Source organism: Apium graveolens, chromosome 11, assembly GCF_009905375.1.
Source record: "Apium graveolens cultivar Ventura chromosome 11, ASM990537v1, whole genome shotgun sequence".
NCBI lineage: Eukaryota > Viridiplantae > Streptophyta > Magnoliopsida > Apiales > Apiaceae > Apium > Apium graveolens.
In genome coordinates, this window is record NC_133657.1 from 79,570,688 (window position 1) to 79,590,211 (window position 19,524).

Genomic DNA, 19,524 nt, shown 5'->3' on the forward strand with positions numbered 1-19,524 from the left:
CCAGAAACTACGGAAAAATTCCCGAAAATTCCTGAATAAAAGGAATAGAAATAAATCGTTGTAAATGTGTAGGTCGCTCCACACTTTACGCAAAAACGGTACCCTGAAAGGGAATGAACGAACTTAATTTGCGAAATCTTATACGGTTTCCCAAAAGTTGGGGGGCAAATGATAGGGATAAATAAATCCTGATTATGTAATTAAATATTACAGTAATTATACATGATTTGGGCTGCTAGGCCCAATAAGAAGATGTATGACATTTAGACCAAAAAGGTCAACACATTGATCAGGCCTGATGGACCAGATCAGGCCTGATGGAACAAAGAAGGCCCAAAAGCCCTGATTATTTATTAATTTTGTAATTAATAAATAAGGGAGGAAAATAGCTATTAAGATAAGTCCTAGTGGGAATATAAATCCTTGTAGATTGGCCTCCAAGGAACCTCATGGGATAAGGAATCAGCTTCCTACTTCCTAGGACTCCTAAGTCTATCCTAATTCAGAGACTTGACCACCAAGTCTCCTATACCAAGTCCAATTCAAGGACTCCCCCATCTATATAAGGGGCCTCACCCCACAAGTCAGAACTACGTTTTTTTGGCTTGATTCTCTAATTCACAGAGATATGTAGGCATCTCTTAAAGGCAGAGTTAAGCTACGAAGCACGAGAGCAGCCATTAAAGGCCTTGAGCTCCCGAATCTTAGTAATAAATACAGTAAATAATAACCTTAGTTTTTTTATCCATAACAGAAGTGATTCACTATTCTGAACTTAGAATAGGGGAAAAACTTGTCTGGTATGCACTTCACCTCGAATGATTCACAACCTTCTATCTCTGGCTTGATTCGCCTTGCTGGTACTGAATCTATCAAGGAAAGATACTTGTTTAGTTGACTTACTTCGTACATAATCTCAGATTGTTACCACGTAGTCCTTAATTGTCTACCCATACGATTCTATCCGACTCGCATATAATTATCTAACACATAAGGTTCACTTAATCACGTAAATCACATAACACATAAAGCACATAATTAAATTAGACTTATAAATATTTTTAGAATCGATACTAGACTTATATTCGCATTAACAACCACTATATGGCTCGATTCCTAATTTTTGGAATTAATTACAATTTATTACAAATTATCTGATTAAATCAATTACTTATAATTAATTAATCGATATGTTGTTACACATAATTATTAGAAATCTAATCGCACAAATAATTAAATCGACACTCGAACGTCAATACCTAAAATCTCGGAATACAACTCGAATATTTACGAGTCACTCGCTTGAATTGGTTAATTATCGAACCACTAATCGAATTAATCGATTTAATTATTTAATCTCATTTATTAAATAATTAATAAAATAATAATAATAAATAAATAAATAAATATATAATTATAATTTTAAATTTCCAAATTAATAAAATAATTTAGAAATTATTTATGAAATATTTCAGATTTTTAATTTTGATTTTTATTGGATTTTTATAATTTAAAAAACTATTTCTGATTTATAAAAATAAAAGTAATTAATTAAAAATACAAAAACAATTTGGAAAACTGAACTGGTGTTTTGATGGATCGAAACCGGGTCAACCAACGGGTTGACACCGGGTCTTCAAGAACACGAACCGGGTTCGCTGACCGGTTAAAATCCGGCGGCCAAAACCCAGGTTCCGGTGAGCCTATCCCGGCCAAAACGCGACGATTCCAATCCGTTCAAGCTGCAGAATCATTCCAATCTTCCTCTACAGTACAACCGTCAAATCCCCTGCAACCGAAAATAACTTCATCGTTTTCTCCGGTAAGAACTAAGCAAAAACCGGCAAAAATCCGGCGAAACAATTACAGCCCATTCGCGCATTATTTGGATCGAATCAACCCTCTATTTCATTCAGAATTTCATCAGCAATACAACCATATCAACATCATAACCTGATAACCCTTGCAACAAATTCTCCAATCAAATCACACTAATTTCTGGCAAAAACAAAAACTATCGATTCCGTACACGAAAAATTACACATAATAGTTTAAAATAAAGCTTAACACTTCTACAATCTAACCCCTATAACCAAAACAACCTCAGATACATATAAAATAAAAAAACGAACTAATTAAAATATACATAAACCCTAGAATAAGAACAACTAATTACAGCAATCATTTGATAAATTGAATAACACAAATCAATTGTAAACCAACATCTAAAGCTAACCCAAGCATCAAATTCATCCCATAACCCCAGAATCAAAAACCCCCAATTTCAGTTCATGAACCCTAAAATACAAATTGAAAGTCTAAGCAACAAAACATGAAATTGATGATATGAATAGAAAGTAGAGATCATAAGCTTCGTTTCGGTTACTCACATGTAAGATTTGAACAACAGAATCACTATGAAATCTTGGATTGAATTCTCAAGTTGTTCTTCACCAACACAATTGTTCTTGAATATTCTGATTTTTTATAATTAATTAATTAATAATTAATAGTAAATTAGCTATTTATACTAGTGAAAATAATACCCCTAAATAAAATAAAGGGTCTAATTACACATCTAATAAAATTATTTGGCCCCAATTTTTATAATTTTTGGGTATTAATTATGAATTTTTAAATGTCCAATAAATACAAAATATATGCCAAAAATTTCCAAAAAATATGAATAATACAAAATGTAAAGAAAAATGATGTTTGATAATTTCACGATCATATAAAAATAAAAATGTGATTTTTGTGAGGTTTTTTGACACCCGAAGGGGCCCGGAAAAGTTATTTTTCGCGAAAAGGGTAAATTTGTAAAAGTCTAGATGTTCAGAATATCGATGTGGTATAGGTCATACTTGGAAAAATAGGGCCAATGATTTCGTTTGAAATATGGGCTTTTAAAATACTGTTTGGGCTGTACATATTTTGATATAAAACATATAATTTATAATAAAACACTCAATAAATACCCGAAACACATTCTGATAAACACAGACAACACGTAGCACATAACAATTAGGGTTTTATGACCCCACACACTTACTGACATAATTATACACATAAATCACCTTTATTAAGATATAATACAAGCATAATTTATCGGTCGTTACATTCTCCCCCTTTTTAGGATTCCGTCCTTAAAATCACGCTATGAAAATAATTGAGGATATTTTTCTAACATCTCACTTTCACGCTCCCAGGTTGACTCTTCAACCACGGGATTTCTCCACACGACTCTTACTAATAGTACAGACTTATTCCTCAATACTCTCTATTGCCGATCTAAAATTCTTACGGGCTGTTCTATATACGACAAATCTGCTTGAAGCTCTATCGGCTCATCTTCTACTACATGCCTTGTATCAGGGTTATACTTTTTAAGCATTGACACATAAAACACATTATGAATATGCTGCATATGAGGCGGTGAAGCCAATTCGTATGCAACTTTTTTGACTCTCTTCAGAATTTCAAATGGACCGACGTATCGAGGCTTTAGCTTGCCCTTGTTGCCAAACCTAGTCAATCCCATCCACGGTGATACCTTTAGTAACACATGTTCTCCTTCTTGATAGTCCACATCCCTTCTGGTTGGATGTGCATATTTGTGTTGTCAATTTTGCGCTGCTTCAAGTCACTTTTGAATAAGCTCTACTTTTTCCTTGGTCTGCTGAATCAGTTCTGGACCTAGAATTTTGCGCTCTCCAACTTCATCCCAACATGTAGGTGATATGCATTTTCTTCCATATAAGGCTTCATAAGGTGGCATTCCAATGCTCGCATGATAGCTATTATTGTAAGAGAATTTCACTAGCGGTAGATGTTCATTCCAACTATCTTCAAAATCTATCGCACATACACGTAGCATGTCTTCAATTGTATGAATTGTTCTTTCACTTTGTCCATCCGTCTATGGATGATAAACAGTACTCATGTTTAGCTTGGTACCAAGTCATTCCTGAAATTGTCTCCAAAATCTTGAATTAAAACGGGGATCTCGATCAGATACAATGGATGCCGACACTCCATGGCGCATCACAATTTCCTTGAGATATAGGTGTACTAACTTGTCAAGCGAAAATCCTTCGTTGATTGGAAGAAAATGTACTGACTTCGTTAACCTGTCAATAATAACCCAAATTGCATCATGATTTGCTTTGGTCCATGGAAATCCCACTACGAAATCCATTGTTAAGTGTTCCCATTTCCATTCTGGTATATCTAGTGGTTGTAGTAATCCACTCGGACGTTGATGTTCAGCTTTGACTCGTTGGCACGTGTAACATTTACTAACCCATTCTGCTATCTCTTTCTCATGTCTGGCCACCAAAAGTTTATTTTCAAATCTCTGTACATTTTTGTACTTCGAATATGAATCGAATATCTTGAACTGTGAGCGTCTTGCAAAATTTTCGCCTTCAATTCCGGTACATAGGGTATCCAGATTCTCGAAGCAACTTAAAAAATTCCCTTATCATCTTTCTGGCTGGTAATTTCCTCTCCTGGCAAATTATCGATTTCACGATTCATTATTTCTTCTTGACACCTTCTTGTATTTTCCAATAATTCTGGCTGAAATGTCATTGCGTAGATCATTCCAGTAGAGCTTTCTGGAATACGAACTTCAATTTCCATTTTATCGAATTCTTTCATCAATTCTGCTGAGGATGTTAACAGATTCAATCTTTCCTTTCGACTGAGCGCATCTGCTACAATGTTCGCTTTGCCCTGATGATAGTTGATTGATACATTGTAATCTTTGATTAGCTCTAACCAACATCAATGTCTCATGTTGAGTTCTTTCTGTGTGAAAATATACTTCAGACTTTTATGATCCATGTAGATTTCGCATCTTTCGCTGTAAAGGTAATGTCTCCAAAGTTTCAGTGCAAATACAATTGCTGCTAATTCCAGATCATGCGTCGGATACTTTTGCTCATGAGGCTTTAGTTGTCTAGAAGCGTATGCAATTACGTTGCCATGCTGCATCAAAACACATCCAAGTCCTTGATAGGAAGCATCACTGTAAATGACAAAATCTCCTTGATCATCAGGTAACACAAGTACATGTGCAGTTACTAGTCGATTCTTCAATTCTTGAAAACTCTCTTCGCAATTTTCATTCCATTCCATTCAAACTTTTCATTCTTCCGAGTCAACTTGGTCAATGGCGTGGCTATCTTTGCAAAGTTTTTAACAAATCTTCTGTAATACCCAGCTAATCCCAAGAAACTTCTGACTTCCGTCAGAGTCTTTGGTCTTTCCCAGTTTAAAATAGCTTCGATCTTTGCTGGGTCGACTTGAATTCCTTTAACACTAATTATATGACCTAGAAATTGTACCTCCTTTAACCAAAATTCACATTTTGAAAACTTCGCATAAAGTTGTTCATTTCTCAAGCTTTCCAAAGTCATTCTCAGGTGCTTTGCATGTTCTTCTTCAGTCTTTGAGTAGATCAAAATGTCATCAATAAATATAACGATAAATTTATCCAAGTACTTCTTGAATACTCTATTCATCAAGTCCATGAATGTTGCTGGTGCATTGGTTATTCCAAACGCCATCACGAGAAATTCGTAGTGTCCGTATCTTGTTTGAAAATCAGTCTTTGGAATATCTCCTGCCTTGATCTTCAACTGATGATAGCCCGATCTTAAATTGATTTTTGAAAACCATGCCGCTCCCTTCAGTTGATCAAATAAGTCATCGATTCATGGCAAAGGTTATTTGTTCTTGATAGTTAACTTGTTCAGCTCACGATAATCGATACAAAATCGCATACTACCATCTTTCTTCTTTACGAACAACACCGGTGCACCCCATGGGGATACACTAGGCCTTATAATTCCTCTATCGAGAAGATCCTGTAATTTCTTTGCTAACTCTTTTATCTCAACAGGCGCCATCCGATACTGAGCTTTTGAAATTGGTTCAGTTCCTGGTGCTAAATCAATGGTGAACACGATCTCTCGATCCGGAGGTAGTCCTGGAAGCATCTGGAAAGACATCGGGAAACTCATAAACTACAGGAATATCTTCGATCTTCGGACTTTCTTTTTCCGTATCTAGTACATATGCTAAATAAGCTTGACATCATTGACATAACAATCGTTACGTTTGCATCATCGTTAAGAATCTATACTTCTGTTTTTCGCCTTTAAACGTTACCATTGCATTTTCCTCGGTTCATAAATTCACCTTCTTATTTGCGCAATCAATCTGAGCACTGTTACCGGCTAGTCAATCCATTCCTAGAATAACATTAAATTATCCTAATTTGAAAGGTATCAAGTCAACTGAGAAATGATGTCCCCCTATTTCAATATCACAACCTGGACATACTCGATCTACCATAATTTGATCATCATTTGCTAAATTTATGATTAATATTTCGTCTAATCATTGAATTTCATAATATATCTTATGAATAAATTATTCAAAATAAAGGATCTCGTAGCTCCAAAATCAATCAATACTTGTGCATTTACAGAATTCACAGGAAGCGTACTTGCAACCATGTTGGGATTCTGCACAGCTTCTTTCATTGACATGTTAAAAGTCCTTTCCCTAGGCTGATTCTACTGTGGTGGTGGAGGTAATGCCAAAACCCTTGGAATACTGGCGGCCATTGCTACTCCCCTACAGTCCTTAGCGATGTGTTTCTTCCTTCCGCATTGGAAATAAGTGACTTCTGCCTTCCCTGTCGGGCATTCTCCAGAATAGTGTCCCTTCTTCTTATACTTGAAGCACGTGATGTTTGGCTTGTTTCAAATTCCAGTATGCTTCTTCCCACATGTTCTGCAGTCATATATTGGTGGTTGGATGTGTCTCTGTTGATTTGGGGCTGGGAGTCGGTTTCCCGTCCTCTGGATGCCCTGTTCTGTCCTTCTGAAATTCACATTTCCCCGGGCTTGAAATCCCGGCATTCTATTGGAGCGGTTCTGAAAACTTCCTGATACCTTTTCCTTTTGGGATGCTTCACTTTCTCCTTCAATAATCATGGCCTTCTGAACTACGACTGTATAGGTTGTCAGTTCGAACACTGCTACTCTGCTACGGATCCACGGCTTCAATCCCTATTGGAATCTCTTGGCTCTCTTTTCATCAGTATCTACTTGTTCTGGAACAAACCTAGCCAATTCAGTGAACTTAGCTTCATAGTCAGTGACCGTCAAATTTCCCTGCTTCAACTCCAAGTACTTAATTTCCATTTGATTCTTCATGTAATGGGGAAAATACTTCTCCAAAAAAATTTCGGTGAATCTGTCCCAAGTCACTACACCCTCGCCTTCCAGTGCTTTCTTAGATTCCCACTAGTAATTGGCCTCTCCCTTCAAGAAGTTGCTGGAAAAATCCGTCTTTTGCTTTTCTTTAACTTTAACCAATGCAAAGGCCTTCTCCATTTCTTTTAACCAGGCTCTTGCCTTAGTAGGATCCGCTGAACCTTCAAATTCCGGAGGCTTTACCGACTGGAACTACTTAAAAGTAACTACAGGTACCATTGGTGGTGCTTGTGGTTCTGGACGAACTACTTGCTGTAACATTTGTTGTTAAAATTGTTGTTGCTATTGCTGTTGCTGCATCTGCTGCTGCATCATCATCATTTGTTGTTGCATAAGGTGGAACATTTGTTCTATGTGGTTATTGTTGTTTTGGCCTTCTGTATTGTCATTAGACGACTCAGTTCTTGTTTTTCTTTTTGGTGTCGTGGTTCTGATAATAAAACAAATGGTTCTTTTTAGTAACAGTTTATTAAACAGGTTGTATAAATAATGAAACAATTTATATGGCATTAAAATAGAAATTTAAACAGTTGATGTTAGAAAGAAAACAATTTATCGGGTATCTGAAACAAGAAATTAAAAACAGTTCAGTGTTTAATTAAATCACTTGGAAATAATTGAAAATTTTTGGAAAAATAAATGGTACAACATGGTTGTAAATAAAAACAACATTTAAAATATAAAACGGTAAGACAGTGAAATAAATGTAATTGCTTGAAAGACTGGAAAATAAAAGAAAAAAGTGGAAAAAGTTCATTATATATATAACATCAGCTACAGGTGTCAGTGCTTGATACAAAAAGGGTCTACATCAGATCAGTCATACTACTGCTGCTACTAGTCAAAACTAGATGCTACACACGTACAAACCTAGTCACACCATACTATGTTGCCTCTATCTATATATATCACATATAATACAACACTCTGCTGTCAACCGAACTCAAAATCCAGGTGGCACTCGACTTATCTCCTGCTGAAGTGCCTCTAACACCGCCTCGGTCAATCTCATAGCTCTGCGATAAACTGCATCAGTGCGGACATCCTCCTGCCTTAACTCAGCAACCTCATGGGAAGCTGCTCTGTGTATCTGTCGAAGTCTCTCCCTCATAATATGTTAAATATATTTGATAATTTCATGTCTAATATGATTTGTATTTAGTTTTCAGATCTTACTTGAACGGAACAAATCAGTACTTAACTGAAATCAGCACTTATAATGAAGTCAGAACTTAAGTTATCAGTACTTAAGGTTCAGGAGATATTTATCAGGAGATAATATCAGGACTTAAAGGAAACTTTCAGATAAGGAAGGCGGCTGATTGAAAGGAAAGAAGATCAAGACAAACTTAAGAAGAGATATGCATGAAGAAGGAATTCTGTGAAGAATGGAATACTTGGAAGAAAAGGTAACTAATTGATATATTTTAGGAAGCAGAATTATATTCCATATCAATTAGTGATTATCTTGTAACTGTGTAGTATATAAACACATACATAGGGTTTACACTATATGTGTTATCATTATCGAGAATATTATTCATTGTAACCCTAGCAGCTCTCGTGATATTTGTTCATCACTGAGAGAGGACAGTTCTACATTATAACAGAGTTTAATAAAGTTTGTTTTCTGTTACTTGTGTTCTTTGAATTCGATTTGATTGTGCTATACACTGTATTCAACCCCCTTCTACAGTGTGTGTGACCTAACAAATGGTATCTGAGCCTATCTGTTAACATACAAACAATTTAAGATCCAAAAACAATCATGTCTGAAGCAGAAACTCCAACCAAGCCCACCAAAACTAAAGAACCCCCAAAGACTCAAATCCATAGTCGATATAAGGCTATTAGAGTTCCCATACTGAAACCATCTGAATATCCCATATGGAAGGTGAGAATGACTATGTTTCTGGAAGCTACAGATCCAGAATATCTTGACAGAATCAATGAAGGACCTCACAAGCCAACAAAACTCGCTGTTGTAGTTACAGGTGAAGCAACAAAGTCTGTACCAAAGGAGATGAGTGATTACACTGCTGAAGATATCGCATCAATTGCTAAGGATGCTAAGGTACGACACTTGCTGCATAGTGCCATTGATAATGTAATGTCAAACAGGGTAATTAACTGCAAGACTGCAAAGGAGATATGGGATGCCTTGGAGACAAGGTGCCAGGGAACTGATTCGATTAAGAAGAACAGGAAGACAATACTCACTCAAGAGTATGAACACTTTGACTCAAAGCCTAATGAGTCATTGACTGATTTATATGACAGATTTGTCAAACTCTTGAATGATTTGTCACTAGTTGATAAGGAGTATGATCTTGAAGATTCAAACCTTAAATTCCTGTTAGCTCTTCCTGAAAGTTGGGATTTGAAGGCAACAATTATAAGAGACAACTATAATCTTGAAGAAACACCTCTTGATAAAATTTATGGGATGCTCAAGACTCATGAACTTGAGATGGAATAAAGAAGCAAGAGGAAAGGAGGAAAGTCAAGGACAGTTGCTCTTAAGGCTGAAGAAGAATCCCCCAAGGCAGCTATCTCAAGGAAAGGCAAGGGAAAAGCGCTCATCACAAAGTCTGATACTGAGTCATCAAGTTCTGATAGTGATGATGACTCAGAAACTGAAAGTTTTCCTGAGATGGATGTTGATGAAGAGATGATGAAGCTGTGTGCTCTTATGGTGAAAGGAATCATAAGGATTGCATACAGGAAATTCAGAAAGGGAAAGAGATTTTCCAGGAAAGGTGCAGGTTCTGATAAGAAGAGTTTCAGAAAATCTGAAGGCAAAGGAGGGAAGTTTGACAGAGGAGATTACACAAATGTCAAATGCTACAACTGTGGTGAGAAATGCCACATATCTCCTGATTACAAGAAAGTGAAGAGTGACAAAGGCAAGGCTCTTGTCACAAAGAAGAAAAGCTGGACAGACACTTCAGATTCTGAAAGTGAGGTGAACTATGCCTTGATGGAAAATGCTAATGGCAGTTCTGAAGCTGCTGAGTTAAAGGTACCTCAAACTACTTATGCCTTTCATACTGATGACATTAATGAGTTGAGAAGATATCTTAAAACCATGTTCATTAGTTATAGAGATCAAACTTTAACAATTGAAATATTAACTTCTGAAAAACTTGCTTGTAAAAAGAGGAATGATTATTTAGAAAAAAAGTTAGTTATGTTCCATCAAACTCAGAAAGATATAGATGATGCTTTCTATGTTAGGGATGAAGTACTTAAAATGAATGAATCTCTAAAGACTGAGTTAGAAAAGGAAAGAGAGATTATCCGGACTTGGACTAACTCTGGCAGAACAACTCAGAATTTGTTAAGTAGTGGAAACTGGAAAGAGGGCTTAGGTTATGGAGATGATAAGAATGATAAAGGAACTGTAGAAATTAAGCCTATAGTTGTTAAACAAAAGCCAAAGTTAAAACCTGTTAAGTTTGTAGCTGTAAAGTCTGATACTGAGAAATTATAAATTAAAGAGGAATTAATTTCTGACAAACTAAAACAGGAAAAGACAACTGAAGTTAACATAGGCTTAATGACAAAGAAGCAGCTTAAGCATAAGCTGAAAGATGTTAAGAATGTAAACAAGGTAAAGTCACCTAGGAAAAATAGGAATGGAAAGGAAGGTGTGAATAAAAACAATGGTTATAAGCCTGTTCCTAATGCTCCTAGAAAAACATGTCATAACTGTGGAAGTTCTAACCATCTGGCTTCTTTTTGCAGGAAGAATAAGAACATAAACTCCTTACCTTCAAAGTCAGGAGTTAAGAGTCAGTCTGTTAGATATAGGCCACAAAATCCTTGTTTTCATTGTGGTAGTTTATGGCATTCCATTTATACTTGTAAGGAATATCATAGTTTATACTATGATTATTATCAAATAAAACCTTCTTTAAAGAAAGTTAGCATTGTTCCTTCTAGTGTAAGTTCTGATACAAAGTCTGATAGTGTAAATGCTGATAAGAAAAATGTTAACATAAACTCTGATGCTAAATCTGCTGCAAATGTTAACAAACTTAATAAGACCAAAGTATCCAAGCAAGTCTGTGTTCTTAAAACTAATCATTAGTGGTCTTTGTGATTGCAGGGCAACAGGAAAAACATCCTAGTTCTGGACAGTGGATGCTCAGGACATATGACTGGAAATAAAGCCCTACTATCAGACTTTGTGGAGAAAGCTGGCCCAAGTGTTTCTTATGGAGATGGCAATATTGGAAAAACACTGGGATATGGCAATATCAATCTTGGGAATGTCATCATTAAAGAAGTAGCTCTGGTCTCAGGACTTAAACACAATCTGCTGAGTGTTAGTCAAATATGTGACAGAGGTTATCATGTGGATTTCTTTGAAGAACACTGTGAAGTTGTAAGCAAATCTACAGGCAAAGTTGTTCTGAAAGGATACAGGCATGGTAACATTTATGAAGCCAAGCTTTCAACAAGTACTGATGGTTCCGCAATATGTCTGTTGAGTAGAGCATCAATTGAAGAAAGCTGGAATTGGCACAAGAAACTCTCTCATTTAAATTTCAACAATATAAATGAACTAGTCAAGAAAGATCTTATGAGAGGACTGCCAAAATCAATATTTGCTCCTGATGGTCTTTGTGATTCATGTCAGAAGGCTAAACAAAGAAAATCTTCATTCAAGAGCAAGACTGAATCATCAATTCTTGAGCCTTATCACCTACTACATGTAGATCTATTTGGTCCAGTGAATGTCATGTCTATTGCAAAGAAAAAATATATTATGGTCATAGAAGATGAGTTCACCAGATACACATGGGTGTATTTCTTGCACACAAAAAGTGAAACTGCATCTATCTTGATTGATCATGTCAAGCAACTGGATAAATTGGTCAAAGATTCTGTGAAGATCATAAGAAGTGATAATGGCACTGAGTTCAAGAATTTGATCATGGAAGAGTTCTGCAATGACGATGGAATCAAGCAGGAATTTTCTGCTCCTGGAACTCCACAGCAAAATGGAGTTGTTGAAAGAAAGAATAGAACTCTTATTGAAGCTGCACGAACTATGCCTGATGAAGCAAAGCTACCAACCTATTTTTGGGCTGAAGCTGTGCAGACTGCTTATTTTACTCAGAATGCAACACTCATTAACAAGCATGGAAAGACACCATATGAGATGGTGAAGAAAAAGAAGCCAAATCTGAAGTATTTTCATGTATTTGGATGCAAGTGTTTTGTTCTCAAAACTCATCCTGAGCAGCTATCCAAATTTGATCTAAAAGCTGATGAAGAAATTTTTTTTGGATATCCACTTTCCACAAAAGCCTTCAGAGTCTACAACTTGAGAGCAAGGGTGGTCATGGAATCTATCAATGTCTCTTTTGATGATAAGAAGATTACTGGACTTGAAGATTTCAATGATCATGATCAGCTGAGATTTGAAAATGAAGTCTTAAATTCTGATATTGAAAAAACTGACAGTCTAAATCCTGATACTGCAAACTCTGATGGATCAAACTCTGATGTTATTGAAAATGTGGTGACCACGCCAAAGGAAGATGCACCTGTGCAGGGGGAGCATACTGAAGATGTTGGGGTTTCGAAGGCATAAAACGCAGCAAATAAACGTAAATAAAACAAAAATTTCGAAACCCAAAAACAGGATCCATGTATAATTATGGGCAGATTATGGAGATAACGAATCATACCTTTCAAGAGCTTAACTTTTACGAACTCAACGGAGATCCTAGCTATCACGCTTTGTGTCTACCTCTCGGAGAAACACCTCTATGGTATCCACACGAGCACCTTCAAGAACGTCTCACGAACTTGACTACGGAATGGATGTACTAGCCTCCTTCTTGATGATCTGAATTGCCTCTGCCTCTCTTTGCTGCTAGGGTTTTCTCAAAAACGTACAAGCCTCTTTAACCTATCATTATGTATTTATAATAGCTGATTAAAAAGGCCCATAACAGCAAATCCCAACCCTAGTAGGTATTGGATTAAATAATAAAAACGAATTTCTATTATTTAATTAATAACTAAGTCATACTTAATTATTATGGGCAAAAAACATTCCTTTTAATTCGAATTTATATTATCTCAATTAAGTCTTACTTAATTATAATAAAATTCAAATAATCATCAATTAATTTAAATCCATAATTTAAATTAACTATTCCATTAAGTGCTCTATTTGTGCGACCCTATAGGCTATTATTTAATTGGCAATAATTTTATTCTCTAATAAAATTATAAACAATGAGCGGTATCTAGTAATACATCATTGTTACCCAATTAAACAATAATTAAATCGTGATTGGATAAAACCTTTCGTGATTAATGTTTTTCATGTAATATAATCTCTTTAACCATACATATTATAGATTAAACTCGAGGCATGTATTTAGTCATCCTCTTCAACATTTAATCCGGGTTTACTTGATCCATGAGTAGATTATCGAGACAAATCATTATTTGAGCATGGCCATGCTTTTATAATCTCACTCAATCAAGAGGCCAATAATATCTCTCCTAATTATAGGAGGGTTAAATCCTTTATCTACCATTCATATTTCTCATACGACTCATGATATACCTGATGTCCACTTTTATCATCACCCGATCAAAAGTAACTTTTAATGTAGTCAAAGTATATTAATCCTCATATAGAAATATAATGATTTCAAGTCAAAGGATCGTTACACCATTATCACTGTGAGTCTTTCTTATGACTTTATTAAACATGAAGAATCTCATTGTGGGTCTGTCCAGTACCATGTACTCTCACATGTACCTATGTATTGTCTTTAGTATCCCCATACTTATAACCAATGAGATGTGGTTATCTTGTCAAACAACATACTAGTCTATCTATGTATTATTATTGTCCTATATAATAATACTCGACTATGGACCTTTAAGAATATGATATATTATATAATCTCAAGTTCAAGTCATGTACTTAAACTATACAGTTTGTATCATGATTCTAAGGACATTTATTATGCTAACAAAATATTGCAGTAATTAAGGTCATAATAAATACATTTATTGAATGATCAACTGACATAAAGATTATAAAAGAATAATGTATTGCCTCTAGGGCACCTACACTAACAATCTCCCACTTGCACTAGAGCCAATCACCCATATATCTAATACCCATGGAACTAGTGTGACCATCGTGCTTCTGCTGCGACAAGCCTTTGGTCAGTGGGTCTGCAATGTTATCATTTGTGTGCACTTTACATATGTGTATATCACCCCTTTCATTAATCTCTCGAATAACGTGAAATCTCCTGAGTATATGTTTAGCCCGGGAGTGTGATCTAGGTTCTTTAGCCTGTGCAATGGCTCCATTATTATCGCAGTATAGATCAATGGGATCTGCGATCGATGGAACCACTCCCAAATCAGAAATGAACTTTCGAATCCAAACTGCCTCCTTAGCTGCTTCACAAGCTGCAATGTACTCAGCCTCCATTGTAGAATCAGCTACTATTTCTTGCTTTGAACTCTTCCAGCTTACAGCACCTCCGTTTAGACAAAACACAAAACCAGACTGTGATACAGTATCATCTCTGTCTGTTTGGAAACTTGCATCAGTGTAACCTTTTACAACGAGTTTCTCTTCTCCTCCATACACCAAGAATGAATCTTTAGTTCTTTTCAGGTACTTAAGAATATTCTTAACTGTCGTCCAGTGACCTTCACCCGGATTAGACTGGTATCTGCTCATCATGCTCAAAGCATACGAGACATCTGGGCGAGTACATACCATTGCATACATGATAGATCCAATTGCTGAAGCATATGGAACTTTATTCATGTGGTCCTTCTCATCCAATGATTTTGGACACTGGTCCTTGGAGATCGTTATCCCTTGAGACACGGGGACATATCCCCTTTTTGCATTTTGCATTCCAAAACGATGCAAAACCTTATCAATGTATGTGCTCTGACTTAGACCGATCATCCTTCTATATCTTTCTCTATAGATCCTCATTCCTAGAATGTAGGATGCCTCTCCTAAGTCTTTAATGGAGAAATTGCTCCCTAACCAAGTCTTAACAGCCTTTAGAGAAGGTATGTCATTCCCCATTAGTAGTATATCATCAACATATAGTACTATGAATGCCACATAGCTCCCACTAACCTTCTTGTAAACAGACGGTTCATCTTCGTTTTGAACAAAGCCATACTCTGTGACTATTTCATCAAAACGGATATTCCATCTCCTAGAGGATTGCTTCAATCCATAAATGGATCAACGCAATTTACATACCTTTCCAGCATTCCTTGGATTGACAAAACCCTCAGGTTGTGTCATGTACACATCCTCTTCAAGGCTTCCATTAAGGAAGGCTGTTTTGACATCCATTTGCCAGATTTCATAATCATGGAATGCTGCAATGGCAAGTAAAATCCTTATAGATTTGACCATAGCCACTGGTGAGAAAGTTTCATCATAGTCAATACCATGAATTTGTTTGAAACCTTTTGCAACCAACCTAGCTTTATAGGTCTGAACATTTCCATCCATGCCCTTTTTCTTCTTAAAAATTCATTTGCACCCTATGGGTTTTACCCCTTCAGGTGGATCAACCAAAGTCCATACTTGGTTTTCGTACATGGAATCTATCTCGGATTTCATAGCTTCAAGCCATCTCTTAGAGTCTGGACTATTCATAGCATCTTGGTATGTGAGAGGCTCATCTTCATCTATGAGCATCAAATCACCACACTGAGTCATGAGAAATCCATATCTCTCTGGCTCAAGGCGAAATCTACCAGATCTACAAACAACCTGTGTTTGTTGAGCATTATCATTATTCTGCTCTTGTTCCACTTCAGGTTCAATGCTATTTTGCGGTTCTCGATCTTCATCGAGATCTATAGTTCTCCCACTGTTTCTTTTGGAAACAAAATCTCTTTCCATGAAGACAGCATCTCGAGCAATAAACACTTTCTGCTCAGAAGGACTATAAAAATAATACGCATTTGTTTCATTAGGGTATCCTACAAAAATGCACTCTTCGGATTTAGGTCCATGCTTGTCAGATTCTTGACGTTTCACAAACGCCTTACATCCCCAAACTTTCATAAAGTTCATGCCTGACCGTTTCTCCTTCCATATCTCATATGGAGTCTTTTGAACCTTCTTAGTAGGAACACGGTTAAGTGTGAAAGCCGCTGTTTCTAGAGCGTAACCCCAGAAACTAATTGGAAGATCTGTATGACTCATCATCGATCGCACCATGTCCAACAAGGTGCGATTTCTCCTCTCTGAAACTCCATTCCATTGAGGTATTCCTGGCGGAGTGAGTTGTGATACAATACCACACTCTTTCAAATACTCTCTAAATTCGGTGCTTAAGTATTCACCCCCACGATCGGATCGTAAGATCTTAATACTTGCATCTCCGCCAATTTGCTTCTCTACTTCAACCTTGTATTCTTTAAATTTTTCAAAAGAATCGGATTTGTTCTTCATAAGATATACATATCCATATCTACTGAAATCATCAGTAAATATTATGAAGTAGTAGTAGCCTCCTCTAGCCATTACACGTATTGGGCCACATACATCACTATGTATTAGCTCCAGACGTTTAGTGGCCCTTTCACCCTTACCAGTGAAAGGGGCTTTAGTCATCTTACCAAGCAAACAAGATTCGCATTCTTGGTATGATTCAAAATCAAACTTATCCAAGTATCCATCCTTATGTAATTTGGATATGCGTTTCTCATTTATGTGGCCTAGACGACAATGCCAGAGGTATGTTTGATTTGAGTCATTCATTTTAAGTCGTTTATTTTCTATATTACAGACAGGGTTATCTAAATCAAGAACATATAAACCATTAAATAAATGCGCAACACCATAGGTTAAATCATTCAAAGCAAAAGAGCAACTGTTGTTCTTTATTGTAAACGAAAAACCTTTCTTGTCAAAACAAGAAACATAAATAATGTTTCTGCGAATCGCAGGCACGTAAAAACAGTCTTCTAGTTCTAAAACAAGCCCAGAGGGCATAGATAAATAATAAGTCCCTACAGCTAAAGCAACAACTTTTGCTCCATTGCCTACTCTTAGGTCCACTTCTCCCTTAGCCAAAGTTCTACTTCTCTGCAGGCCCTGCACATTTATACAAATGTGAGAAGCACATCCAGTATCAAATACCCAAGATGTAGAAATAGACAAATTGACTTCTATAACATAAATACCTGATCCAGAAATCTGAACTGCTTTCTTTTTCTTCAGATCCTCCAAGTAAATTGGACAGTTTCTCTTCCAGTGACCATCTTTCTTACAGTAGTGACATTCACCCTTGGCCACACCACCTTTAGGCTTTAAAGCCTGTTTGGGACCTGACTTTGGCTTGGGTGTAGAATCAGATCCAATCTTCTTCTTACCCTTCCATTTTCCCTTCCCTTTGGCCTTACCTTTATTTCCCAACATCAGTATGGGAGCAGGTTCAGCTGTCTTCATGTTGGTCTCATATGTTCTCAACATATGCAACAATTCAGTAGGTGTTTTGTCAAATTCATTCATATTGTAGTTCACAATAAACTGAGTGAATTTGTTGTTCAAAGAATTCATGATTAGGTCAATACCAGTTTCCGGACCAATCGGGAAACCCAAAGTTTCAAGGTACTCAATGTAACCAATCATCTTCAGAACATGTGGGCCAACTGGTTCACTCGCCCCTTGTTTGCAATTAAAAAGTGACTTACTCGTGTTGAACCTTTCTTGACGAGTTTGGCTTGCAAACATGCTTTGCAAGTGCTCATTGATAGTATATGCATCCATATGCACATGCTGTCTTTGAAGCTCAACACTCATAGTTGCCAACATAAGACATGCAACATCATTTGCATCATTCTCATCCCTTGTGCGTGCTGCTCGTTCATCAGCAGTAGCACCCTCAGGAAGGGGGCCTGGAGGAGGAATATCAATGACATGAAGCTTGCGCTCCTGCCTGAGGACAATCCTCAAATTCCTCTGCCAGTCTAGGAAGTTGTTTCCTCCTGTCAGCTTGTCCTTCTCAAGGACTGAACGTACGGATAGTGTGTTTGTGTTCTTTGCCATTACTCAGTATCTACAATAATAAAAGTGCAAAATAAACATTAGATTGTCTGAGTTAAAATTTTATGTTCATATGATTATGATATATTCATTATATATCTCCCACTATTTTTTTATCAAATTAATAGCCCTAACTATTAATTCAGAAAGTATATCCCATAAATCCTTCTAGTGAGCCAAGATCCATATTTCGTCATGTTCTAAGTCAACCACTGGTATCCTTAAAACATGATTATTTAGGTAGACAACAGTTGTCAATTATATCATATATAATTCTTGGATAATTTGGTGAACAACAATTGATCTTATCTATCTAATAGATTTTTAACCAAACTCTATGCTTCTAAGTTCATAATAGTTGAATATAACCGTTTATATTCACCTTATTATGATGACTCAGTTAAGTTAGACCCAATGATACAACGTCCGAATATAACCATTTATATTCATCGCATTTTACCATGATAGATAGGAGTCCCCTGCCACTGACAGCCCTTCCCCTTATCGATCTAGGATTTAATGAGTGTTCATTCATTGGAAAGCATCTGATTAAAACTTAATATTTTTACTTAGGGATTTTTAATTTAGAACGATCATGATCCCATCATAAAGAGATTCCCAATTTTTTCTTGAATAAAATACTTCAAATCAATACTCGTCAATGGTTTGATTTCCAGGTAGTGGAGGAGTCACATCGGTCTCGCTTAAAACCCATAGCCTTACAAGTTCTATGAACCCGTTGTTGACAAAATCGCCCCATGTCAGAAATATAGAAAATTCGTATTTTATTCCGTGTTTCATAAACACAAGAATCTCATGATCGTTTGTTAATTTTAAATCTTGAGTCGTTACAGATTTTATCTTGTTTAAAGGCATGGCATGGGTGATGTATCTAATACATACATGCATCATTAATCTAATTAAAACATGCATTTTCTACTCTACACATACTATTTATACATCATATGAAAAGTGCGTAAAGTAAACGTGCAATAGTTATGGCCCAATCCTATGTGATCTTTTCAGGCTAATGAAAAGATCAAGGTCAGTCTATGGTGTAAAAATAACTATTACATATGTCTTCTCTATTGCTTCCATTATCTCCTTGGCCTCCATAGGATGCCTCCTCTTTCCCTTGTCCTT